Consider the following 9,526-nt stretch of genomic DNA (forward strand, 5'->3'; position numbering starts at 1 on the left):
CACAGCCACAGCCACAGTCACAGTCACAGCCACAGTCACAGACACAGACACAGTCACAGACACAGACACAGTCACAGACACAGACACAGTCACAGACACAGACACAGACACAGTCACAGACACAGACACAGACACAGACACAGTCACAGCCACAGTCACAGTCACAGCCACAGACACAGATACAGACACAGACACAGTCACAGCCACAGTCACAGTCACAGACACAGACACAGATACAGACACAGAGACACAGTCACAGTCACAGACACAGTCACAGACACAGACACAGTCACAGTCACAGACACAGACACAGACACAGACACAGTCACAGCCACAGTCACAGTCACAGACACAGACACAGACACAGAGACACAGTCACAGTCACAGACACAGTCACAGACACAGACACAGACACAGACACAGACACAGACACAGACACAGTCACAGACACAGACACAGACACAGACACAGACAGACACAGACACAGACACAGACACAGTCACAGACATAGACACAGACACAGTCACAGACACAGACACAGTCACAGACACAGATACAGACACAGAGACACAGTCACAGTCACAGACACAGTCACAGACACAGACACAGTCACAGACACAGACACAGACACAGTCACAGCCACAGTCATAGTCACAGTCACAGACACAGTCACAGACACAGACACAGCCACAGTCATAGTCACAGACACAGTCACAGACACAGACACAGTCACAGACACAGACACAGACACAGTCACAGTCACAGACACAGACACAGTCACAGCCACAGACACAGTCACAGACACAGCCACAGACACAGTCACAGACACAGCCACAGACACAGTCACAGACACAGTCACAGACACAGACACAGACACAGTCACAGACACAGCCACAGACACAGTCACAGACACAGACACAGTCACAGACACAGTNACAGNCACAGNCACAGACACAGAGACAGACACAGCCACAGTCACAGACACAGTCACAGTCACAGACACATACACCGACACAGTCACAGACACAGACACAGACACAGACACACAGTCACAACCACAGTTACAGACACAGTCACAGTCACAGACACAGACACAGACACAGACACAGACACAGACGCAGCCGTAGATGCAGTTGCAGTTGCAGACACAGACAGAGACACAGCCACAGACACAGAATGCAGGTTTCAGTCCCATTTGGCCTTATAGTCCCTCAACCCTTGCTCTTGCTGTCTGTGAGACTCAGCCAGTGTAGGGCATGGGTGGGTTTCAGGAAACACTAATTTCCAAACTTTTGAGAAACAGTAAAGAAACGAAACACAATTTTCTAAATACGCCCTCTTAAAATGCTACTTTTTACTAAGTTGTATCTGGACAAGCTGAGATTTAGCTTACAAGAAAACAATTCTTGTGTGTGTGTGTGTGTGTGTGTGTGTGTGTGTGTGTGTGTGTGTGTGTGTGTGTGTGTGTGATGTAGCCTGTGCGTTGTGTGCAAGCTAGATGTCAGATTCAGAGGTTCTTCTTCAGAAACTGTCTACCTTGTTTTGAACCCGAGTCTTCTGCAAGAACAAGTGTTCTTACCCGCCAAGCCATCTCTCTGGTCCCAAGATCTTATGGTTGGAAACAGAGAAGAACCTACAGGTAAGAAGGGCCTTGGAGGAAGCGGTGTGGTGGCACAAAGGCAGGATGCCCTGTAGTTCCATCTCTGTTTCATGAGGAGCCTGGTCCCTCACCACAGAACTCAGCTTTCACCTGCCTCACTGCCCAGACTTCATGGCTCTGGGTCCTTGGAACCCAACTGTGGATGACAAACCTTCACTGACAAAGCACAGGGGTTTGTACAGCAGCAGGACACTTGCTGCAGCTAGCCTCGCCAGCGTGGGGCATGGCGGGAAACTCAGAACCTCCAGGCTGTTCAGGCAATCCGCAGAGGCTAGGCAGTCGGACCTGACACCGCTCCCGTGGTGACTAAGAGTCCCATCATGTCATCTGGCCTAGGGACATGCATCCTAGACAAAGCCAAGTCCCCTTGACGCTTTCTGCCAATACCAAGAGAGAAGTGAACACCCCAAGGCTCCAGGTCAAGCCAGATCCTCTTCTCAGCACCTAGAGCAACCCTTCCACACACACGCCCTGTGACCCAGGTCCACCCATGCCTCCACCCACCAGGACATCGGATGGGTCACCCCTCGAGTCCCTTGTGCCTTCCCCTTTGGTTTCAACCTCAGGCTGGAGCTCTCCTCAGAGAGCCCATCTTTAAACCTGTCTGTCCCTAATGGCAGCCTTCCTGTTGTGGCTCACTGGCTGTAGATTATGTTAGTGGGGAGTGGCCCAGTTGATCCTTGTGCAGTGTGACCTGTGACAGCTGTACATCACATCAGTAGATACCTCTCACTCCAGGAGACCAGACCCGGTCAAACCCATCTCCAGGCGTCAGGCCTCCCTGAGCTTCCTGGTGCCTTGTTACCTCCCTAACAGTCATCACAGGACACATGGACCTACTGAAGTCAAGTCCACGAAAGATTTGTTTCTGAAGAACTCCACCGCTCCTGCCTACTTCACCACTGAATTAAGGGGAAAAGATTCTGGGTGAGGGTTTGGCTCAGTGGTGAAGAGCACTGCCTACTCTCGCAGAGGACCTGGATTTGGCTCCCAGCACCTACAGGGCAGCTCACAGGCATCTGTAACTCCAGATCCAAGGGATCTGGTGCCTTTTCTGGTACCCATGGGTACTGTGTACACATGGTGCACATAAATTCACATAAAATAAAATAAGTACTGTTTAAAAAATAAAAGAATGGGGCTGGGGAGACAGCTCAATTAAGAGCATTGGTTGCTCTTCCAGAGAATCCAAGTTCAATTCCCAGTACCACGTGGTTGCTTCTACCAATCTGTAAACTCCATTTCCAGAAGGTCTGACATTCTGCCTTCTTTGGGCACCAGGTACATGAGTGGCCTACAGACAAACATGTAGGCAAAACACCAAAATATTTATTTATTTATTTATTTTCAAGACAAGGTCTCTCTGTGTGGCTTTGGCTATCCTGTAGATCAGGCTAGCCCCAAACTCAGAGATCCAGCTGCCTCTGCCTCCTAAGTGCTGTGTGTGCCACCACATCTGGCTAAAATAAAATAAACTTAAAAAAAAATAAACAGTCAGGAGTGGTGGCGCATGCCTTTAATCTCAGTGCCTGGGAGGCAGAGGCAGGCAGATTTCTGAGTTCGAGGACAGCCTGGTCTACAGAGTGAGTTCCAGGACAGCCAGGGCTACACAGAGAAACCCTGTCTCGAAAAACCAAAATAGGGCTGGTGAGATGGCTCAGTGGGTAAGAGCACCCAACTGCTCTTCCAAAGGTCCGGAGTCCAAATCCCAGCAACCACAGGTGGCTCACAACCATCCGTAACAAGATCTGACGCCCTCTTCTGGAGTGTCTGAAGACAGCTACNGTGTACTTACATATAATAAATAAATAAATCTTAAATAAATAAATAAAAATTAACTAACACACAAACAAACCACGCTGACATCCAAAGCACTGTCAGCCCGCATGCTTCTGGTTTGCTCTCATTGTATTTGATGCGCTGCGGACAGAATCCAGGGTTTCCCACTTGCTGGTCAAGAGCTCAACCACTGAACTACTCCTCTAACCACTCACTCAATTAAATAAAAGCCAGAGACCAGGTCAGTGGATAAAATGCCTGCAGGGTGAGCCGGAGGGCCTGAGCTCAGATCCCCAGCCCCTGGGAAAACAGGAACCCCAGCACTGGGTGGGTGGAGACAGGAAGATACCCAAGGCTCATTGGCCAGCCAGACTAATTTAAATGTCAAGTTTCTGATAAAAGACCTCAAAAACTAGCAAGGTAGAGTGCAATCATCAGAGAAAGACAATGCACACTGAACTCTGGTGAATGCGCACTTGTGCGAACACACCACCACCACCACCACCACCACCACACATGGTCCAGTAAACTGGGCATGGTACCCCAAATCTGTAATCCCTAGACCTAAAGGCTGAGGCAAGAAGATCTTGTGTTTGAGGCCAGCTTAGCTACAACCTGAGACTTTTAAAGGGGCAGAAGGGTGGGTGGGACCAGTAAACCAGGAAAGATGTATGTTGTTGATATGAGGATAATAGCTCTTTGAAATCACGAGGACAACCTCGGATGTTCCCCCGGGCAATGACTGTGGGAGGCTGGGGGAAAGGGTTTGAGAAAACAAATGGAGAGACACGTATCTGATTTCCCAGCAACAGGAGCCAGCAAAGTTCTTCTTAGCACCCAAACCAACTCAGCAAGTCACTGACCAAAACAAGTTAGAGTTCAGCCAGGAAGTGGTGCGAACACCTTTATCCCCGGTACTCTGTGAGTTCAAGTCTAGCCTGGTCTACAGAGCAAGTTCTAGGACAGCCAGAGCTACACAAAAAAGCCCTGTCTCTGGAAGGTGGGCAGGGGGACAACAACAGAAAACCAAGTCAGAGTTCACTGGCCTGCTTATTCAAGTACATTTTCAAAAGACCCAAGAGTCCAGTGCAGTGACTCATGCCTATAGAATCTGAGCAAGCAGGGGATCAGAATTTAAGGTCACCGTCAGCTACATAAATAAGTTTGAAGCAGCCTGAGTTATGTGGGAGTCTGCCAAAAAGAAAAGAAGAAAGAAAAAAAGAAAGAAAGAAAGAAAGAAAAGAAAAGAAAAGAAAAGAAAAGAAAAGAAAAGAAAAGAAAAGAAAAGAAAAGAGGAAAAGAAGACCCAGAATATATATGTGTGTGTTATGTGTGTGTTATGTGTGTGTTATGTGTGTGTGTGTGTCACAGTGTGTATCTTTGGTTGGCCAAGCACTCAGAGATCCACCTGCCTCTGCCTCTAGAGTGCTGGCATTAAAAGCGATCCACCATGCCCAGCTAAGTCTGAGTCAATGAGCCCCATTCAGAATACAGCTGTCCAGCTTCCCAGAAACTTTGTTCAGCAAGTTGACCTGGGTGCAAACACTGACTGTGGTTCTGGTCAACCTACTGCTTGCACAGGGAGAGGACTCTTTTTTTTTTGTTTGTTTGGTTTTTTTTGTTTTTTCGAGACAGGGTTTCTCTGTATAGCCCTGGGTGTCCTGGAACTCACTCTGTAGACCAGGCTGGCCTCAAACTCAGAAATCCACCTGCCTCTGCCTCCCAAGTGCTGGGATTAAAGGCATGCGCCACTCTTAACATTTACCTCACCTACTCATGTATGCAATGGTAAAGATGGATTATCTGTTTGAGACTGTAACACTAGATGTTAGCCAGGTATGATAAGGCCACGCTCTCGGGCACTCTGAGGAAGAAACAATTCTTTTTTTTTTCTTTTTTCGAGACAGGGTTTCTCTGTGTAGCCCTGGCTGTCCTGGAACTCACTCTGTAGACCAGGCTGGCCTCAAACTCAGAAATCCACCTGCCTCTGCTGGGCAGAGTGCTGGGACTAAAGGTGTGCGCCACCACGCCCGACAAAACAATTCTAATAGTAGCAATCACCTTATAAATTATCCTAAAATGTATTTGTTTGTTTGTTTGTTTGTTTTTAACATGGAACCCTTCATGAGTTTACATGTTATCTTTGCATAGCGGTCATGCTGATATTCTCTGTGTTGTTCCAATTATATGTACTGCTGAAGTGAGCAGTTAAAACTTGTCTGGATAGAGGGTTGGGGATGTAGATCGGTGGAGCATCAGCCCAGCATACACAGACCCCGGACTCTATCCTCAGCTCAGGGGAAGAAGAGTGTTTAAAAACACAGAACAAGAAATAGGTTTGAGTAGAAAAATCATGAAGGTCAGAAGTTCAAGGTCATCTCCAGCTCCACAGAGGGTTTTAGGCCCGTCTAGGCTAGAGTCACTGTCTGTCTCAGAAGAAAAAGGAAGTGTGTGTGTGTGTGTGTGTGTGTGTGTGTGTGATCATTTAAATCAAATATCAACAGTAGAGAGTTAACAGTCTTCCTCCAATCCTGTCCCTTCGTGATCCCAAACAGTGTGAAATACAATCACTTCCTGCTCTCTCCTCCAGTTTCCTTATGGGGGAAAAAAAAAAAAATCAAGCAAATACTAATTGGATCTTGATTTTCCATTTTTTTTTTTTAAGATTTATTTATTTATTATATGTAAGTACACGGTAGCTGTCTTCAGACACTCTAGAAGNGGGTGTCAGATCTGGTTACGGGTGGTTGTGAGCCACCATGTGGTTGCTGGGATTTGAACTCAGGACCTTCGGCAGAGCAGTCGGGTGCTCTTACCCACTGAGCCATCTCACCAGCCCAATTTTCCATCTTTTAACATAAAATCCTACATACATGCTTTGACCCTGGCTTTCCCATCAACCCTGTACCATGGTGGTCCCTCACACGGGCAGGTAAAACACATGACCCTTGCTTTCTAAGTAGGCACACAGGAGGGGGCTCATGTTTCCTGCTTGTATACATACTACATCTGATGGGCACCTCCACACATCTGTTTGCTATCTCAACGAGGCTCAGAGGTCCAGACCTCTGGACTTTTACCAACACAGTAACTGCAATTTGGTGTGATGAACCTAAATTTTGAAAATCTGAAATGTTAACAATAGTCATAGACATGACAATGACCCTGACAAGAAGTTCCTCATTGTACTAGTCTCCTTTCAAAGTATTTATTTATTTATTTATTTATTTATTTATTTATTTATTTATTTATTTGTATGCGTGTGGTGTACAGTGGAAGTCAGACTCGTCCTCTCCTACCATGTGGTCCTACCATGTGGCGATGAATTCAAGCCATCAGGCTCAGGAGTAAGTGCCTTTACCATCTGAGCAATCTCATCTATAGCAGTTTATTTAAACAACAACAACAGCAAAAAACCAACTACCAATAACCTCGATGTTCTAGGGGAGGGAAATGATTTAATCAAAAGTGTGTCCACTGCACTGGTCTGAATGTGGTTTGTCCCCACGAAAACTCATGTTGAGGCTTAACTCCTCAAGGTAAAGGGATTGAGGCAGCAGACCTTAAGAAAAGTAATTAGCTGTTTAAGAAGGATTAATGTAGTCTCACAGGGGTGCTGTCCCTCAAGGGACAGGATTAGCACTCTTAGAGCAGATTGTTCTCTATGTGCCTGGATCTTCCCAGGATCTCTCTTAGCTATTAGCTCCCCCATGTGCTGCTATTTACCAGGCTCTACCTGCAGCTCAAAGCCCCTCCCTCCTTACAAGAGGCCAACCAGATGAAGCCATCTGATGGCAGCACACTAAATAGGCCTCTTGTCTTTATTCAAATATCCAGCCTCACCAGGCAATGGGGACACATGACTTTAATCCCAGCACTTGGGAAGCAAAGGCAAGCCAATCTCTGAGTTCAAGGCCAGCCTGATCTACAGAGAGAGTTCTAGGACAGCCTGGGCCACAGAGAGAAAACATGTTTCAGGGGGAAAAAATTTACAAATATTGGCCAGGTGTACACCAGTTAGGTGTAGTGGTACATGTCTCTAATCCCAGCACTTGGGAAACAGACAAACGCAGTTCAAAGCTAGCCTTGTCTAACATCGTGAGTTCAAGGATAGCTGGGGTTATGTAGAGAAACCGTTGCAAAAAACAAAAAGTTACAAAAGTCAAAGTCAGTGCTGGATAGATGGCTCAGCAGTTAAGAGCACTTGTTGCTCTGGGAACTGAACTTGGAATCTCCAATTCCAAGGGATGTAACAGAGAAACTCAGTCTCAAAAAAGGAAAAAATACATATATGCTAAGGTTTACTGGACACCTTTGTAAGGACAATTTTGGAGTTTTTGTTTCTTTGGTTTATTTAAAAACCACAGAAATATTATAAGACTATGTTTTCGTTTTAATCCCAGGTGTGGGATACGGGGTTGCCTCAGACTGTCCATAGCAGCTGACTATGATTTGTCTCATGCTCCAGCAGAGGCACGATTTTGCCAGCTGCAGGTAGTTTCTGTGACTGTGTGGTGCCACATTTGGAACTCTGGGGCTTTTTAGAGGGTATATAAATGCTAGGGCCCTGAGAGGTAAGGCATTATTGGTGGGTTGTTGTGTGGTGTTGGTCATGGTTTGTTAAGTAGATGTGCTCAAAGAAGAAACAAGAAGAAATTAGATATACTGACAGCTACCTAATCAGCAGGAAGTAGTCTGAGATAATGCCATTCCCTTTCTGACTCTGACTTTATCCAGGATTTCTTTCCTTTCCTCTCTACCTATTTTTCTTTCCTATCTAGTGTTGCAGGGTTGAAATGGTGAAAAATGGGGGAAGAAAAGTCAAAGAAGAACCCACAAAGTAGCAAAAGACAGCTACACGTACCTTATGTAGATAAAGTCCTCGTTGACTGGGTTGCAGAGATGGCTCAGTGGTTAATCACATTCACTGATCTTCCAGGGAACCCATGTTCCCAGGACCCACATGGTGGCTCCAACCATCTATAACCCCAGTTCAAGAAGAGCTGACACCCTCTTCTGGCCTCTGAGGGCACCAAACATGCAAGTGCAGCACAGACATACATAGGGTAAAACACTCATACATAAAAACAAAACAAAGAAATCCCTAGTTACTAAAAAGTAGATACAAAGGCCTAAAGTACTTCCTAACACCACATCATAAAGCCTCAAGGAAAACGTAGTAATAAATGCAGGGCACAAAGAAAACATGCTTAAGACTTACATCAGTCATTAGAGGGCATTCTGAAGCTGGAATTAAATGGTAGACTCCCAAAACACGTCTGTGCCCTTGAAATTCATAAGTGTGACCTTACTTGGAGACAGATCTCTAATTAAGAATCCATTCTGAATTATTTAGGTGTCCTAGGTCTAAGGAAAATTGTCCTTATGAGACAGAAGGAAAGACAGAGGCTGAGACTGGAAGGAGACAGAACAAGCCAAGGAGGGATGGCAGGTTCTTCCGGAATGCCTCCAGAGAGGACCCCACCAATGCTTGGGTATTGGGCTTCTAGCCTGCTGTGGTCTCAAAGAACCAAGGAAATTGATGCGGATAATATCATGAGGTATGGAGTGCTGCTGTCACAAATATCTGAAACTGCACACCTGGAGGGAGGGTGTGGCGGCACACACCTTAGTCTAGCATTTAAGAAGCAGAGGCAGGCAAATCTGAGTTTGAATGCAGCAGGGATACAGCCAGTACACAGCTAGTTCCAGGTCAGCAAGGGATGTATAGTTGAGACCCTGTCTCAACAAAACAAAACAAACATTTTAAAATGTGGAAATGGCTTAAAATTTGGTAATAGAAACTGAAGGATTTTGAGGCATATGAGAGAAAAAGCCCAGGACTGCCTGACTAACGAAATTTAGAAAGATGGAAGATGAAATGTGATATAGTGGCACAGCACGGCACAGCCCCACCCCCAGCTAGTTTGAAGGCCAAGACAGGAAGATAACTTCAACCAAGGAGCAATTAAGGTATCCTGGGCAATATAGTGAGACCCATGTTTAAGAGAAGAGCGGGCAGGAGTGGGGATAATGAGAAGCTTAGAGAGGCCAGGCTTGGTGGCACACACCTTTAATCCCAGCACT

General features: G+C 46.2%; 1 protein-coding gene and 1 non-coding gene across 6 annotated transcripts in view; both read right to left on the bottom strand.

Annotated features, from left to right (window-relative positions):
• Window positions 1-9,526, bottom strand: part of Plec (plectin) — a 65,458-nt gene that overhangs the window by 40,751 nt on the left and 15,181 nt on the right. The window lies entirely within an intron of this gene.
• LOC115062485 lies at window positions 5,546-5,648 on the bottom strand. Its single transcript, XR_003842436.1, has one exon. It is a non-coding gene; the product is annotated as a U6 spliceosomal RNA (small nuclear RNA).

Source organism: Mus pahari, chromosome 17 (assembly GCF_900095145.1).
Source record: "Mus pahari chromosome 17, PAHARI_EIJ_v1.1, whole genome shotgun sequence".
Classification (NCBI taxonomy): Eukaryota; Metazoa; Chordata; class Mammalia; order Rodentia; family Muridae; genus Mus; species Mus pahari.